Here is a 19137-nt window from a genome sequence, read left to right on the forward strand (position 1 = left end):
TTAGGAGAAAATTGTTTAAATGCTTAAACACAAAACCATGTAGGAATCCATTGATACCACAAGACTACCAGAACTGCAGAAGAAAACTCTTAACATATCTTGTTAAATGTCATTGGTCAACCTGAAACATAGTTCTATTAGTACTTTCCTAACTGACTTTCAAATATATTGACCTAAAATTATTTTAAACATCATATTGAGATCATACAGAGTCTTCTTCTGCCCTCGTTATAGTTCTTATGGTGAATCTACTATAAATTTATATCTACTAAATCATTGGCTCTCCATTCTTGTTCTGACTTTACACTAATCTGACTTCACTTAAATCACACCAGCAGAAAGTGCTCTTAAATAAATATATTTAAATAAGAATTGGCATACTTCCATCTTTTTTTTTTTTTTTTTTTTTTTTTGTCAAGGGGTGAGGGGTGTTCTGGGCTTTAAAAAAAATTGTTCTATATCTCCCACAAGTAGAAAAGCGAGAGCCTTAATTAAAAGAGTGTGTGTATATACGTATATAATTTTGTTGTACATGTTTTATGACTTTCGTCCCTCCACTACCATTTTCCATACTGTCCTTCCCCTGGAACTCATGTGTCTTTCTAGACAGGACATGGTTATTCTGCTTCACACACCCAGCCACCACTGGCTCACTTTCTGAGCTACTGATTCTCTCAGATACTAAAACCTTAATCATAAACCTTTTTTTTTTCTGAGACAAGATGCAAAAAAATCCACTATCTCCTCTTGCTTAAGTATGAAATTTATTATCAACATCTATGTTCAGCTCTTTTCCTATTTTTAAAGGCTTAAATAACCACCAGATTTTATGCATCCTTAGAGAAAATGGATAGTACCAAATAAAAGATGCACTGTCACTTTTATGTCTACCACAGTTTGCTCAGAGTCCATCATGCCAGTAAAATTTCCACATCCATTTAAAAGCAGATAATTGCTTGTACAAACACCTTTCCACAAAGCAAAATGCAGACTGTGCAGTCAGTCGATACAGGTACAAATCTTGATGGTGCAATTCATTATGAGCTAAGAGATATAAAGCCCCAAACATTCCCAGTTATATGTTTATTTTGGCATCCAAAGCTGATCTTACTTTGTTGTCAGCATGTCAGCTGGAACTTAACAGCCCTTTCAAAGTTAAAGGAAAAAAGTATGAACCTCCTAAAGGAAAAAAAAAAAAAAATCTCATTTCCAGCATGCTGAATATTCTAAATGTTCTCTGGAGATCCCTATTCTCTTTACTACCTTGTGAGGAGCTTATTCAGCCTAACACAAGTGCTGAAGGTTTGCTGAACTCCAACGAGACAGTTAATTAACTTTAATATGCACAACTTCCTCTTATAGATATCTATCCTGTGGTACTTCACTTTTTAACTAACTGCTTAAATTGAACTGATGATTTTGAAAGAAGATGTTCTTGCATTGTACCAAAACACGTGCAAAATGAGTTGTCTGAATTTGTTTCTCGTGATGCAATCCACCACTACTACTGAGCATACACCAAAATGCTTGGAGCATTCAATTCTGCCATCAAAATAGATATGAAATATAGAAAGAGGCACTACAAACAGGGACTACCAGCAAGAGAGACTGGGTGGTTCAGAGAATGCTATACTAACCAGTGGAACCCAGGCAAATCACTACTATTTATTTATTAGTCAGCAAAAGAAGGATCAGTGTTTTCAGCCTGGTTTGCTAATAGAAAACTGTGCATACTACAGCCATCAGTAACAAGACAAAAAGACATTTGGACAAGAAGACAAAACCCTGGGACCAATTCAGTTGATAGAGAAAGTTACTTAAGGTCAGGGTTGTCAAGATTTCAGCTAAAATAATAAATATTTTAGGATTCAGCTTGCTATGTATAGCCAGCTGTGTGGCTCTGAGAGACGCCTCAGAGTGCCACTGTAAATACCTGGCGCACAACAAGAGGACTCTGTGCCATCTCAGTTATCCTGCTTCCAGAGTAAATTTAGCAAGCCTCTTACCTAGGCTTCTGTTCCAGCACTCAGCCAGACTCACAGCCACTGTGCAAACCTCACGAGGCATCTGCATTACCAGGCTGCAGCACAAAAGGTTCAGGAGAGATTCCTCCAGAGTAAGAACAGAAACACAAGACATACAGGCTAAGGCATCTTAACCTTCACTGTCCTTTCTATGGCTGGCTGCAGAAATGTTGCTGGTCTTCCAAAACACTCACTAGCACAGCTGAGCTTAAAAAGTCAATTAATACAGTAAATCAACTGTATTTTAAATGACTGTGCTGATATCATCCCAAAATTCCCTGGCTACACATGTTTCTTGCCAACAGAAAGTTACATTCCCTTTTAAACATCAGAAATGTGTATCAGCTTATCAATCACAGCTAATTGATAGGTAAATTTGAAAAAAAAAATCTGATTGCAAGTCAAAGAAATTTTGTCCACTATATTTTCTCCCCAGCAGACTTATATGGAAAATTCCACAAGAATAGCACATTCACTGAATTGTATCAAGAAAAACATATCAATCTTGCATAGCTTGATCCAAATGCTTCAACCCACAATAGTTTTATTGCAGACAAAATTGCTTTTGGCAATTTGGGTAATGTATTGGCAGTTAAAGATATTTTTATCTCTTTTTTTTTAAACAAAATTTGACATTTCAGAAATTAAAGTGAAGGCGATTGGAGCTGCTAATATCATTCATCAGCCTTCATTCCAGCTGTAGAACAGATTTGCTCATATTTCTTAGAATAACAGGAATATAAGATTAAATATTTCCATCTAGGCGTATCTCTATTTCTCATACAGAAATGTAGAAAGCTAAGCAAGATACTTTTGAAAATTACTGGCTTACCCTTCATGGCCAAACTACAAACAGACTGCACTAGCAAGGAGCAACAGCACATACAGTGAATTCACTGGGGAAGAAAAATCCATGGAAGGATATAAAAACGACCAATCCAGGAATCAAGCACCATAACCAGTTCTGAGAGCACAGAGTTTTCATTGGTCTGGTTCTTTCCTCTCTTTTCTCTAAATTTGCTTCCCTGACTATGGTCTGAGTTGCTGTGCAATTTCCTCCTCCCAGCTTTGTCTTTCTTTTGGAAACTGTTTAATTTAGGGTGCAATATCACACATACTCATCCATTTATCTTCTTTTAAGCTGTGAGATATTCACTGTGACACAGCTGATGTCTAAACAGAGCCAGTGGATCCAGGTGGGAAGGCAGAACACAGGCACATCTATTGGACTAAATTAAATCTAAGGATTCTGCCAAGAAAGGTGCTGCTGATGAGCCACTGTCTTGTGAAAGTCTATTCTCTACAAATAGAACCAGTACTCAATTTCAGCAAGATGGAGAAAGAAAGAAAAACAGCAGAAAGCAGTAAACTTTAGAGTTGCAAGGCCTCTAGACTTCCCTGCTACACCCAAGGATATGTAGAAGACAGACATATGCTCTCAAAAGTGCGCCTTGCTGGTCAATAATTAGGTCTATACTAATTTGAACTGTATCTCCTGAAAAAAAAAAGGGAGTTGAAGTTCCCATTACAACTCTCTGTGAACTCAGAGCACAGGACTGATCTTGTTACTGCCTTATGACCCATCTTAAAGATGTCTCTCAACATATAACTTAAAACATTTATGGCTTAAAATCAGTTGCATTTTAATTTAGTTTTGTAACTAATCTATCTAAGCAAGTGAAACACAAACAGCCCTAAGGATATGTAATTTTCCTTTTCCTTGGAAATAATGAAAGAAAAGTATCTTTTAAAAGCAGCTAAACCCAGAAGTCAGCTAGATCCCTCTATTTTTAATAAGAGTGCAGTTTCTCTTTCATACTGCTCTCTGAGGATCGTGACTATCAGAAAATGTGCTAAAGGTACTCAACGTTGTATGAATCTACCCCAAGGCCCTGAACTAAAGCAAAGTCAATGAGCATGAAAAAACATGGTTGTTGCTTTGTCAGCTCACTGCTGAATGCTCTGAGACACATTTTCAGAAACCGTGGTGAACCTGACAATTGACTTTGCTGTAGGTGAGGTGACTGTGAACTTTCAATACCTGGCAGTCCTATGCTAATTTAAAGACAACTGGAGTGCAAGATTATTTACTTTGTATTTACTGCAGGTAAAGAAATGTGCACTTGCAAAGATTGTGCAGCTTTACAATCACACTGTAAGGTCATATCCTGCCTGGGATCAGGCTAAATTTTTTAAAGTGCACTCAAGACCCACCAGTGTGAGTTGGAATTCAGCAGATTCACTTCCACACACTACTTGTGTGGCTGAAGTAAATATTAATTTGTTTTCAGATTAACCTGACATGGCTGCTATAATGAAAAATTCCACAAATTTTAAGCTGAATATGTTTGAGCATTTTGTTTTAAGACAAACTTAACACAAACACTTTCAAGTCAGTACCTTTGACTTCATTCTACCTAAGCTACTGCTGTACATTAGGAAAGCAGCAATTTCACAAGCCTTCCATCCCATTTAATAACTGAATTTATTATTTTTTTTAGACATCATCCACCATAAGCTTGCATATTGCATGAAAAATAAAATAGGAAATTTTAACCACTTTCAAATACTGAAATTCTCCCATGCAGAATTTTTGCATTACACTGAGCTTTCTAATTGTGAAAGCTTGTTTCAATGGAAAATTCTTTTTAGGTCTTATTTAACAAAAAACTTCGTCAAACTGCTGGAGAAAAGAATGGTTAATTCATCTGGAGTTATTAGTTACTTCCGGAGTTATTATTACTTTTTTCCTTCCTCTATAAAAAGAATAGGATTGAAAAACATGAGAACTGATGTGGGAACTTGGGAATTCTTATGTAAAATAGTACTAAAACTAACATTAACCCCCAATTTTAAGCACTATTGAAATTCAACTTTTTAAAAAGTAAATATTCATTGTTCAGATGTTGCTTTAATGGCAGCCAGAATCCCTAATAGTCATTATTTCTGTATAAATTCAGAGTTTTAGTAATACAACTGATTTGTGAGATGTGGCTTAAAGTAGGGGAAAACAGCAATCCTAAGATAAATTCAAGTTAAGTTTCTCCTTTCCCAAGAAGGGTTTGATTTTTACCTCAGCAGACTCACTATTCTGGTCTTGACTACCAAACCAAAAGACCCAAACCTTAAAAAACACAGAGACAGAAACATATGTTTCCTGTTGTGGATTTCCAGCAGCAGCAGGAACATTCCTCTAAGTTTTCAAAAGAATGGACTCTGCTACACCTGATAATCTCCATTTCCTTAGACATCATCTCTACAAGTTACTGCTCAAATAAGGTGCCCTGAGCTTCCAGAGGAATTTTGCTGCCTCGTCTGAGCCCAAGAGATCTGGAGGAGTTCTGCCTTGGAAGAAGGATTTCACAGTAAGATGGATGTCTGAATAACTTTTATAATGTAGACCTTAATCCATGTCATTCAGCTGATAAACAAAAAACCAAAAAAGACTGAGAGGCAAAGGTGATCCAGGCAACAGATGCAGCAGATTTCCAAGTGTACCCTTAGGAGCCTGAAGAAACTCTGCTACTTCTTTCCACTTACACTCAGTGAAGCAAAAATAACCTAATTTACAGCAATCTTTGTAGAAAAAGTAGCCACATATTTTATCACTTCATTCTTTTTTTCACTGAGAGAATTAGAATATTTGTTGTACATTGGCTAGATCATAAGTGACAATAGGAAAAAAAAAAGAAGAAACAGCTTTGACACATTAGCCTTTCTGACATTGATATTGACTGTGCCCATTTATATCAAAACCATGGCTGTCAAAACTTGTTACATTTTAAAATATAAGTAACCACAACTTAAGTATGCTTATCCATAATTTACCTTTTTATAGAAAAATTATCTTTATGTTTAGTTTAATTAACATAACAGAAAAAAAAATAAGTATTTCCTTTTACCCTTATATCTTGCACAATGTTCTTAAGAATAAGCAGATTGGAAACTAGCTGGCATAGAAAGGAAGAGAATTTGGACTGTGACTTTATTTTAAGAATAGGCTTCTCTTAATTTACAGGTGTCTTCATCCCAAAAACAGTTGTTATAAAATAGTTAAAACTAAATCTCACACTCATATCCTTTATTTGTTGTTTTTGGTGTTTTTTTTTTTTTTTTTGATAATTTAAATGCTGAATTATAACATTTTGCCTAATTAAGAAAAATAATATTTAAAAGTTTATTGTTATTGATTATTTAACTGTTTTAAATATTTTTATAATCATCGTGGATCTAAAAGCACAATTTCTTGACACTGCTTATTCTTGGATATTTCTAGGCAGACAGGAGTCAAGGAAGGAGGACTGAAATAGACATTTCAGATTGTTTTCAGAAATTACAAATGGATGAATACAAAGCTTGACCCCTGCTCCATGATCAGCCTCCACTGACTTTGATGTGTATACTCTTGCACGCCTGAGTAGAAAAACATAGCTTTAGTACATGGAATTGTTTCTAACATTGAGAGAATCTCTCCAGTTCTCTTGTGCCATTTATCATCTCTTTAGGATTGCGCTCAGCATCAGCAAGTGACAATTTTTTATTTAACAAAACAAGTAAGCTTCTTGACAGAAGTGCCTACTTGCACTTTCTTAAGGTGTGCTCTGTATCTTGATTTATGCAATTTTAGGGAATCAAGAATCCTTGTTGCTGACTTTCAGAGGTAGTGCTGCTCTTATTCCCAGCCAATTAACTCATCAGCTGGGTTCCTAAGTGTCTTGTATCATGTCACTGATGGTGGCAGCTGCCTCCTGCTAGCTGGAGATATGAGAATGCTTCTTCCCTCCAGAGCAAATAGTGTGGTCCTTTCCTCCTAGGAGACAGCAGACTTGTTTTCAAGCTGCTGAAATGTTACACAGCAAAAATTGTAGAGACAGTTCAAAGTACACCAGTAACCACAATAAAAATTCAGCAGGCAATTTTCTCCAATATTCAAGAATTGTGCTTAAATTTTGGTAAAACTGTAACTCCTTAAATGGCAGTGAGCATGATTGCTATTTTTCACTTCTGATCCAATTTCCACAAGTCATATATAAACAGTTCATGGCATGTAAGTGAAAGATGGAATTGTTGACTTACCTATTTGAGCTTTCTTTTCCAGACAGATTTTACTACTAGTGAGAAATGCCTTAATGTGCAGAGTCAGAGAGGAACTGTTAACTAATGATATTTTATTTCTACACACATGCACTTCACTCCCTGGAGGAAAATCTCACAGAATATAAAATGAATGAGAAATAATACCAAAGAATTAGTATAAGCTACATGAACCACAGCTCCCCTTTTCCTTTAATTGATTTTTCTCATTCCATGTCTTGGTCTTCATCTTGTGTCTTGCTGCTTCAAGACTGCCTAGAGAAATAACTGCTGAAGAATTCCTTGCACACTTCCCAAAGGAGACTGCATCTCAGAAAGCCAACTTTATCTTGATGTCTCAGCTCAACAGAGCAATATCTCCTTTGAAGTGACTTGTCTGATGGATTGAGGCCTAGAAATCAGCTGGAAGGGAGCATAAGTTAACCTCTTGACACGTCATCCAAAAAAGTAATATGCTTGGATGGAAATTTCAACAGCTACCTGAATATAATTTATTAAAGTTATTGTCAAGAAGAGATAATAAGGAAGCAGTTATGTGGTTCCAGTAATAAGCTACTGAGTGCTTAAAATGTTATGATAGATGTTTCATGCATTTTAATAGACACAAATGCAAAATGGGCTAGATACAGAGTAAGTGCTTTTAATATAAGTAACTGCTCATCAGTGACATGCACTGGGTAGATGTTTTTAATGTTATCAGCTCTTCAAAAAAAAGCACATTGAAAAATGAATTACTGTTCTTATAATATTAATGAAGAATAATGTTGTAGCTGAGGGCTTGCTAGGCTCCTTTATCACGACTGAACTTATGAAATGATGCCTTGCTGCAGAGGAGTGAAGCAAGGATAAATGAGGCACCTTTCTGAAACAGCCAGGGAGCCATTGGTAAAACTAGTACATACTTACACAAAGGTTTTTTGCTGATGCAGTAAAGGAGGGACCATCAAAATGGCACAGATGACTCAGAAAGCAGATTCTGTGAACTTGTATTTATGCAAATAAATATGCAATTTCTGTGCTACATATGGAAAGGACAAAAGCTCTATGCCCATGTGCTGTTCTCTGATGCCTATAATCAGACATCACTGATCTTAGTGCTGAAAGAGTAAGATATATCCTTACCAGGGATTTATTCCAGACTTCCAGAAGAACAAATATAGAAATGTATCAAAATAATTTTGATTTATGCAAAATTTTAGTTTGGCACCCTTGTCTTTTGTTCTTTCTTTCTTTGATTGAAGAAGAGGGAGCCAAACATTCCCTAAGAAGCTTGGCTCTCCTCACCACACAAAGCTGAGAAATAGGATCAGATCTGACTATCACTGAAATTAGTTGCACATTTTTTGATAATTTAGAAGTAGAATCCATTAATATGAGAGGGACAGGCAGAAACTTGGCAATTCCCCACAACATATGCCAGACCTGCTGCGATGCTCACTGGCTGTGCTAGGGAGAAGCAGACACCCCATTCCAATTTCACTCTCTTTGACCCTGTTTCCCCTTTCCCTTATTTCCTACCAAATGCATATCCATCCTATTAAAAAAAAAATCACAATCACTTATTTTATGAGCTCCTTACAAATGTATATTAGGACAGAATGACAGCTGTGAGCATGTGTTGTGCTGATCAGAAAAGCAGTATCCACCTGCAGAGAGATGGCAATTTGGCTGGTTTTCCTTGAAAAGTTCTTGAGATAACACAGCACTACTGAATTACTACAGCTTTGTTTTTGGAAAAAGACCTTATTCACTTACTTAATAGATTTAAATGCTTTCTGAACTAAACTATTAATGATTTTAGTGTCTTTCAACACAGCTTTTTGCTTTTTTTTTTTTTTTAAATAACCAACTAATTTTCCACTCCCTGAAAATAAGTCTTTAGACTATAGTATTACAATAGAAAGACTGGAGCGTTTCTCCATAGAATTTTAATTTATAAGCATTTCTAAATGTTTTCTGCAAACATATTAATATTTATTATTAATAATAATATTATGATGCTCTCTCTCAAGAGCATCATATCTTAGAGAGTCCTAAGAAACAAAGGCAGAAAAAGGAAATAAAGGTGTTTTTACATGAAGTCTGATAGTATTTTTAATCTGTGTATAAATTTAGAAACATCATCAACTCACCAATGCTGAGTTACTGTTATTTTTTCTTAATATTGAATGCCAACAATTAATTTCTTTTTTAAGGAGCTACCAAAATTTCTGGCCAGAGAGCTCTTATTACTAAGTAAAATAAAAAAAAAAACAAACCACAATGCCTAGTGAATATAAAAGAGCAATCTTAATTAATGGCTTACCCTAATTTGACTTGATTTGTCAGTTAATCAAGAATGTTTTTTGAGAAATTGTTGAAATATTGGCTTATGTCATCTGCTGCCATCTGTGTCTTAACACTCTAATTTTCATGGAATCTGATTACAAAGTTTAGAATGACTGTATACAACCCAGTTGATGATAGATTTATATTTTTTTTTCAGCCTAATGTTTCTCTGAGTCTGTGATTATTTTCACTAGCAATTTCCTGTTGCTCTCAATACAGGGTATAAACTAGTGATGAAATAATTAGGGAAAGAAGTTGCAAATTAAGCTGGGAAATGGCACGTAAGACCAGCTAGTTCAGCACTGTGCTTTCAAGAACAGCACAGAAAAGCAGAACTGCTCTGTAGTAATTACTACTCTAATACAGTCACAGCTTCCAGTAATGGACATGTTTGGGACTTCTGGAGCTGCAGAAACAGCCTGATCTCAGAAAGTCCTTGATGTATTTCCATTTCGTTTAAAAAAATCAATTTATTAACCTCCTGCTGCTTCTTATGGCTGTATAATCATATATATATGATTTTTTTTTCCAGCATGCCTAGCTGGCCCATGTAGGAAAGCGAATCCATACTTGTAATCCTCCCTGCTGCAGAGACCTGTGTTTTCCCCATTTAAGTTAATCATGAGGAACAGGAACTGAACACACATGGAGTGTTCAGGAAGGGGATAAACCATGACTACAGAATAGCACAATGTTGCTTTCTCTTCTGCTCTTACCTCCTCTTCCCACAGCTACTCCCATCCACTGGGATTTCTGGTCACTTCTGAGCATTGAATTGTTTTGTGAGAGCTATTTACAATGGCTGCACAATTTCCTCAGCTCAGTGCCACCACATTCCATTGCTGTGCTGGCATAAATAAGGTGACTTTTTTCTAGCATGAATTACTTTGTGTGTATTGCTGTTTAATTCCACCTACCACTTGGTAGCCCCTCAGAAAATCCTCAAGCACGGCATTTCATTTGATTTTCTTAAATAATCCCGTTGCATTTGCAAATAATATCGTCTCAGTGTTCATCTTCAATCACTCATTAATATGACAGCAGAGATTCCTGTGAGAACAGGTGGGAGCAGAGCTTTACTGTGGAATGACTGCCATGGCAGCCCAGTTCACTAATATGAATGACATCACATTAGCTTTTATATATTCTTCTCCAGAAGAAAATATTATTCAATTCCTTTGCTGTTACTGATTAGAACAGGATTCCTTATTATCCCTGCAAGATTTGACTGTAACACCCACTTTCTGTCATGGAAAAAAAATTGTGAGGATAATTTAAATCACCAGTCCTGAAATGTGATTAAGTCATCTTGCTTCTCAAAAGCTAAAGGAAGATAACATGAAAGTAAAATAAGGGAAATTTAGAACCTGCTATACATGAAAAACTTACTTTCAAGTGCTTCTTCCCATTAAAATATTTAAAAGGCCTAGTCTACTTCTTCTGAAAAGTCCTTTTATGAAAGATTCACCAGGATCAGTATGAGCTAGACACGCATAGCCCCCTTGCATATAAATCAGGATTTATTAATTCAAGACAGCCTATTCTTACAGATCCAGCACATCCTGGAGGCTGCTTTGTCCCTGTTGGTAACATGAGAGGCTACATGCTAGCAGCAATCCCTGCTTCCCTACCCTCCAAGAGTCCTCTTGTCATGTTTAGTGTTTTAGAGGATCTCCTGCTCCCCTTTCAGAGATCAGAGGGAACAACTTCAGCCCACTTTAGGCTATTCCCTCGGGCTTTGCTTGTGAGACTTTGGCAGCATTCCAGAGCCCAGGGCCCATTGATGCATAACCACACTGTGGCCTTGACTCAGATAGCCCCACATATCCACCAAACTGACAGCTATCTACATCTGGCATGGCAAAAATTACAGTATACACTGAAATATCACAAATGGAAAGTCTTATCAGCAACCTTAAAGGAGTTTCTGAAAACATTCAAGTGGGAGTGCTAAAAAAGTCTTTACCTGAATGTTAAACACATGATTTTTTACCACCAATTAGGGCAACTGATTTTCAAATTTACATAAATAGCCTGGTGCTTAAGCTTTTGCTGTTGGCATTGTAGACCACACCACTGTGGTTTGAGAAAGGCACAGTTATATTACTATTGTATGTTTGATTAGTGAGGACCCTGTTAAACCAGCTTTATCTTTAAAGTACCATGAGCAGAATGTGTGACTTAAAAAGACGAAAGTAAGATGGATGAAAAGGGTGAAAAGACAGGAAAGAAGCGCACACATGAAGAAAGAGAACATCTGTTTTCTAGTCAGAGAACTTGAAACAATATTTTACTGACAGCCTGCCAGGAGACTAATGGCACTTTGCTCCTCTGTTACTCTGTTAGCAAGGGAAGAACAAACATAGATGAAATTTTATAAGGAACAAGTAGAATGTAGGCACAGAAATAAACTTTATTGCTGCCCTTCATGTGGGCTGAAAGCACTGATATAGAGCAAGGGTCTCAGTCCCCAGCAGCCAACACTGAAAGCTTTGCCAGGGAGAAGGTAAATATCATAGACCCTTAAATGGTCAGCCAGTATATATAAAGTCTTAATTTTCACTGTAATGAAGGTTTGAGCTTTTTTGCTGTTAATGTGATTGTCTCCCATGCACCAGCTAAGCAGATTCAGGCAGGGGCCTTACCACTGGCTTTGAAAAATTATATGTGCAAGACTCTTTTTAAGATTTTTTCATAATAAGCTAGTTGATTCAAGTTTTCTTATTCTCTTTATTAGTTCAAGATTTCTTAACAGCTACAACTGGATAAGGAAGGGGTAAAAATGGACGCTTTTTAGATAACTTGAGCATTTCCCTGCAAAATGCCTGTGCTAAGTAAAATATAGGCTTGAGGTGAGAAATCTGTATATCACAAGACTGATTTTTTCAGTCACTCACTGAGAGAACTCATTCTTGGAAGCCCAATGTGCCTTCATTGTTTCCTTCTCAGAGTGCTTCCTCAAGCCAAACTGTAACCATGTGAAATTTCCCAAAAAGCCACAAAATAAAATGGATTTCAGACCTTCATTCTCTTATGTGAATGGCCCAAAAGAACGGCATCCCCTTAGCTGGCATCTCCTAATACAGATCTTCTTTGTGAGGCTCAATGGCTTTTCCTCATAATGAAACTACCTAAAATTTCCTAAGTTCAACATCCAGCTTATTTTATAAACCTAATTCAGAAGAGAATAATTGGGATGTACATAACTGAAGGTGCACGTTTACCCAGAAACCTTGCCCAGCATTTCCCTTCAATTAACTGAAATATCACTTCCTTAATTGATATAGATTAAGCATTCCACATCTCAAGAAGTAATGCTTCTGCCTTTCTGTACATAACATGTACTTTTCCAGGATATTGTTGCTTAGATGTAGGCCAGATGAATTAATTTTTGGATAACATAAATCTGGGTTGCTGAAAAAAGCAATGCACTCTTTTACTAGAGTTTGCTTTTCTACTGTCCCTGCAACATCCTGCCTCCCCCTCTTCCTGTTTTATTCTACAACAGGTGTCAGGAAACTGCAGCAAATCAAAATTAGCAATTTTGTAAATGGGTCACTTTAGTCAAATTCATCACATAAACACTTGAACTTTTTGTGCTGACAGCAAAGCAAGGGACCATGGAAGATCAAGACCAGCAGACATGAAGACAGTTGGAAGAACACAATTTTTAAAGCAAATGACAGGGTGTTGTTTTTGTTTTTTTTTTTTTCTTTTTTTTTTCTTTTTTTTTTCTTTTTTTTTTTTTTTTTGGTTGGGTTTTGTTTTGGTTTCTTTTGGTTTTTTTGGGGGCTTTTTTTTGAGACAGATGAAATTCAGTAACACATAAAGTAAAGAATGGTATGCAAACTTTTGAAAAATGACCAGAAGTGGCCTTGCTGGTTCACTTTACTCTCCCTACCATTCAAGAAACAGCCACTACTTTTCTCCAGAGCAGGTGGGCAAGCAGGTAGAGGTGAATGGCTTTGCAGTCACTGCCCCAGTGAGACAACTAATGTGTTGGGCTCAGAAGGTATAACCTGTGCAGCACTACTTCTTTCCACTCCATATTTAACAGAGAAAGAGAAATTAGAGGCACCTCTCATAACTGGCTTCTGTGGCTGAACAGAATAAATTATGTGCTATCCCTTAATGACTTCAGCCCTCCTGATTGTATTTATACAGGCAGGCTCTTTTGCTTCCAAAGATGAACTTCCCCAGCTGAGATGCTTTCAACCTTTGTTGCAAACACAGTGCCTGGGACAAGACAGGATGGTTTCAGTGCAGCTTCTGGACTGAGTACTGCAGTAAGAGCCTTTGAGGAAAGCAGCAGTTTTCTCATTTTTGCCATGCTGTCTATTAGCAACTAGGAGACTGTAATCAGAATTTGACTGAATAGGACCAGGTATGTTTTCAGTTTTGTTGCATCGCAGCAGATCGTGTTTTTCAGGAAATTATAAGAAAAGGGGGCTTTAAACTGTTATTGTTGAATGAGAAGAAATCCAATGACTTCCTGTTCTAAATCTGCAAAGTATAGGCAAAGTTTTGAAAGAATTATTTATAATTATTTCAAACTTTGTGCTGCAAACAGAGGGAAGTTCCTGACTGAACTTGCAGAGAAAGTACCCTGCTGATTTGCTGCATGTCCTCTATGGTAACACTCTTTTACATATTTTTCCCAGGCTGTCAGCCACATTTAATGAGGGAAAGATCAAAACTCTTGCTATTCATAAGCACTCTCTAAGAAAACAGGCCAAGTACAAAATCATATATTTTGGGTGGAGCTACAAAATGGAATAATTTTAATGTTTTTTTTACTGCCAACAACAGCAAAAAAAAAAAGGAGCAAGTAATATATTCTAACAATTCTTTTCACCATAGTAGGAAGTTAATACATGGAAATGTATTAATGATTTGCTTATCACAGAATTAGGAATATCCATAACAGCACAGCTGAAGATGTGCGATAAACAAGTTTTCTTTTTTTTTTATTGTAAGATTTTTCAATAAAATGCAGTTTTACAAGCAGTAGTTTTCAAAAGGATGTATAGTCTTCATGTAAGCTTCTCTGCTGCTTAAAATTCATGTGCACATTGAGAATGCAATGTAATTGAACACCATTGCTGGTTCTTTAATAGATACAATTCTCTTCTTATTTACCAATAATCTGACAGAGCTCCTTGTCATACCCTGGATTTGTAGGATACTTTGAAAAAAAAGAAATGCTTCAGTAACAGATGTTTCCAAATAAAATAACTTACTAATCTGTAATGTGCACATCTGCAGAACAGGACATTTTAAAAGGATGAGCATACAAAACAAGGAAAAAAGATAAAGGGCTATAGAGAAGAGCACAGAATTGAAATGGCATGAGAAAATAAAATGAGAGGAACAATAAATTATATGGAGAATGGGTGAAAAGCCAGACAAACACAAAAAACAGGGGGTGCAGGTGCATGTAAATACAACCACTGAAGGGGCACTTTGCTGGAAGAACAAACAGAAAACTTTCCAAATGCAGGAAACTCTTCCTAATTTATAGGGGGGACAACAAGCTTGCAAACCTGTTTCACTCACTCCCCTGGGGAATTGTGTACACATTTACTACCACGGGACTCTCTGCTCCCTGACATCCTGCAATTCATAATCATTTCTCCTGACAGTCCTGCATTTGAGTATAACTGAATTCAGTACCATTGCTCTGTGAGTTATTGCCTACAGAAGCCAACCTGTGTACTAGAAAACTGACCTAAATCTCCCCTGCACTGTGTGCCACAAGCTGAGCAATCTTTCACAGCACCATTCAAAAATGTGTCCTGTATTTTTTCTTATTGAACAAAAGTATCAGACTGGGAAATGAGAGCCAGCTATTTAGCACTCAACATTATGAGTGGTATAATGTATCAGTTAATTTAAAAAAAAAAAATTAGTCCTACTTGATTAACTCATGTAAAAATATAGAAAATTCATTTCCAGAAATGATAGCCATAAAATAATAACAATAATAAAGCACTCACAGCCCAAAAGATGAAATAATGTGTAAGACTGTAAGACATTTGTGACAAAAGCATATTGAATATTAAAACCAGCAGCCTTTATAACTACCTGGATTTTTCCAGATACTAATATTTTGGAATCATTAAAAGTGAAAAAAAAAAAAAAAAGAATTTAATTTAAGTCAAGATCCTAGCCCTTAATGTCACAGCAGTGAAAAATATGAAATTTTAGCACATCTCTTTTTGTTCAGAAACAGTTAATAAACTGCAATGGAAATTTTATGGGGATGAAATTCTGTCTCTAAGAAATACTAGGGAAAAATCCCATTCAGTTCAATAGGATTCAGAGCTATTTATATGCTTGATAGTTTGCAATTAAAGGGTAACAATTACTTTCTTCGCCAAAAGGGAGAAATATTTTGGGACTTTTGTACATTTTTTTTATATAATTTATTTTTAGGCAATTTTTAAGGATTAGTTTATCAATTCTGTGTATAATGCAGAAGACCTCTACAGATATTAACTTATTTTTTACAGAATGATTAATGCCAAAAAATTCTGTTACATTTATATTATTTAAAACAACAGAGTTCACTGCAGTCTTGTTTTTAAATGAGGTCCTCACCCCCTATGAGCACTAAGCTATTTGTGTTCATCAAATAAGTTTTTCCCTTTCTCCCAGTGTCAGCCCCAGCATTGACCTACATGTACCTGCAATTTAAAAGGACCATTTAATTCACTGCCAGACAGACAATTTAATTTCACAAATGTGTAACTCTGAAGAGCACAATGAATTTGTTTGAGGATGTACAAACCCAACATTTCAGCAATGGTATTTTCTGACTGACACGAGGGAGAATTTCCATGATGTATGGTTTTATGGGCATACCAATCTCCTAACCTAGCACAAAATATTTAGCATGTCACGTATTGTTAATGAAACACAAGTTCAGTAGTGATCTGATATCTGATTAACATTTCACAATTTTTTAAACAGTTCTGTCCTCCAAACAAGGAGGACCCCAAAATGCCACCTCTTCTGCAAGACAGGACATCAGCTAAAGGTGAAGGGATGACCATGTGTAGAAAGAGCTGCTGCCATAATCTTAGTTCTGTCAGCCAACACTTATTCATTTGACCTGCAGTGAGCAGAAGACCGGCTTCAGGAGAAAGTGAGAGGAGGAAGAGGTGCAGTATTTTATTCCCTGGGTTTATAGTTCACAGCAGGAGAAGGTAGGTGCTTACATTCACATTTTCATTTTTCTTCTCTCAAGCTTGTTGATGTTCAGCTTAAGTTTTTGGATTTTTTTTTTAATTGTCTTTCCAAATTCGAACCAGATACCTTCATCCTGACCCTAACTCTCAGTTATGAAACTGAGGTTATATTAACAGGACTAATTTCTAAGTAACAGAAATAGGAAATGAAAAAAAAGTTTTTCAAACATGAAAACCAGATTTACTAGCAACCTAAAATCGGGGCTGATACATATCCAGCTCTCAGCAGAAAGAAGAGAGTCAACTATCCTCTAGTTAGTTGAGTTGTCTTCTTTCCCAACTATCGTTTCCTAAGAAAGAAGAGAACTCAACTATCACAGTGGTTAGCAACGTAATACTCCAGTTCTGGATGCTGTTGCTTTGAAACAAATTGTGTCCCACTAAGCCTCATTATATTTTCTAATAAGCATTTTTAAGGCCTGTTTAGAGCAATAATTCTCCATAATCTAAAAATTAGGATATAGAAATTGCTCGTGAAACATCTGGGTGCTGAAAATCTCCAGTGCAGACAAGAAAGCATTGTAGTACTTACCATACTGAAAGCTCACAAAACCCTGCTGAGTACACACAAGCACCACAGGGAGATGGAACTAATCACCCAAGTTCATTTCTAACAACAAAACCACTATAAACAAACTGTAAAGAAAAATAACTTATGAGTATGTTATACCAAGGATATTTTGCAGAGAGATTATGTTGCTTCTGAATGAGACCAAGAACTAATGACTATAGACAAGTGCTAATGCAATCCAGTAGATACATTGCTCCTCTTTGCAATCCTCTAATTGGAGGCTTATTCTCTTTTGATCCAAACCTTTCTTAAAAAATGAAACCTAGAAACCATTTAAATTTATCTTTGACACATCATTTAATCCAAAAGAGATTAAAAATTGAAAACACCTATTATATTGTGGCTTCATTTCTGGGGGGGTTTCCTTATGTTAGTAACTCTGTTTTCAGATGGATTTTCAGATTTTATTAAGGAAGTTAAGAAAAAAACAACATTGCTTTTCCTAGGAAAAAAAAGGAATTTACCAAAGGGAGGCAGTCTCATTGCAATTCTGCCCAGAAGCTACTTATCTTACCTTTTTTTTTTTTTCTAATGGAGATTTCATTAGTAGAAAACAATAGTGTTCTGTGACAGACCAAGAAAATGCTTCTGAGATTTTTCATGATTTTACATATTTTAGCAAGAGAGAATTTTTTACTTTCTTATTATTTTCTTTTTAATATGAGGACAATGTCTTTATGCCTTGTTGATTACAAGCATTTCCTTTATTGTCTTGAAGTCTCTCTGAATTTAAGAACAGGTTAAATTAAACATTTGCCTCAGGAAATTTTTCTGCTTTTTAATACAAATGCTGTATTTTTGTCTTGTAAAAATTATTAATTAAAAAATCTATTAGCAAATGATGTATTAAGAATAAGTTCAGATCCTTGTTTTTCTTTATGGATTATAAAAGTATTAAGGAATGTTATATTAATATATTTTAATTCTTACCAACTACAAATTAAACCTGTGCAGTTTGTTGTTTAGCTTTTTTGTTTTTTTCTATTTTCATAAAGCCAGTCCTCTGACCTGCAAAACCTGTTAGGAAGTGAAACAGAAAAACAACCCAAAACTCAAATCTACCATACTTACTATCAATAATTTTGTTGACACCATTCAGGAATTCCATAGACTCAAAATAAAATCACAGTCCTTTTTCTCCTTTCAGAATATAGCCTCTTAATCCAAATAATATCAGAGAAGTTAAAATTTAGTCCATTCATCTGGCAAATGTTTCCCTCTGTTTCATAAACATGCATATCACAGAGAAAAATTGTTCAATTCAAGGATTTTTAACATAATTAGAGTGTAAAAAATCATCATAGACATATGGTCATTCTCAGACTTACTAATGCTCTTATTGCAATGTATCACATTTCCAAAAAATCAAAGATTTAGCAAAACCAAATTGTGCTATAACCAGCTGGTAAATACAGGTAATTGTCTAGGGGGATTGTAAAATAGAAATTTTTGTACTGAAAACTATTATGTTCCAACAATACAATGACAAGTTGAAGGCATAATGTCAAAAAATTAGAAGGAAGGCATGGGGGGAAAAAAGTCTAACAGCTTATCAGATATGCTGGTTCAAAAATTCTGTGGCTACTGCAAATACAAAATAGCCTATCTAGAATAACACAGTACTACAGGCACCTTTTCCTCTGGGCTTGCTTACAACCTGTAGAATGCTTCCTTTCTAATATTCTATTTAATGATATGTCCTATGGGAAGGACAAAAAACAAGTGCTAAAGTATATGATGACTTTTTACACAATGATAATTAATCATCACATTTCATTAATAAATTATCAAATGCTTGCAAGCTGTCCACAATCTTTGCCATTCTAGTTTGCATATTTTACAATGGTGGAATAACATTTTAAAAAGTTTG

The 19137-nt window shown here is 35.8% G+C and overlaps 1 protein-coding gene across 30 annotated transcripts in view; it reads right to left on the minus strand.

Moving 5' to 3' along the window:
* NRXN1 (neurexin 1) overlaps positions 1–19137 on the minus strand; it is a 673398-nt gene that overhangs the window by 365180 nt on the left and 289081 nt on the right. The window lies entirely within an intron of this gene.

Source organism: Motacilla alba, chromosome 3, assembly GCF_015832195.1.
Source record: "Motacilla alba alba isolate MOTALB_02 chromosome 3, Motacilla_alba_V1.0_pri, whole genome shotgun sequence".
Taxonomy (NCBI): Eukaryota; Metazoa; Chordata; class Aves; order Passeriformes; family Motacillidae; genus Motacilla; species Motacilla alba.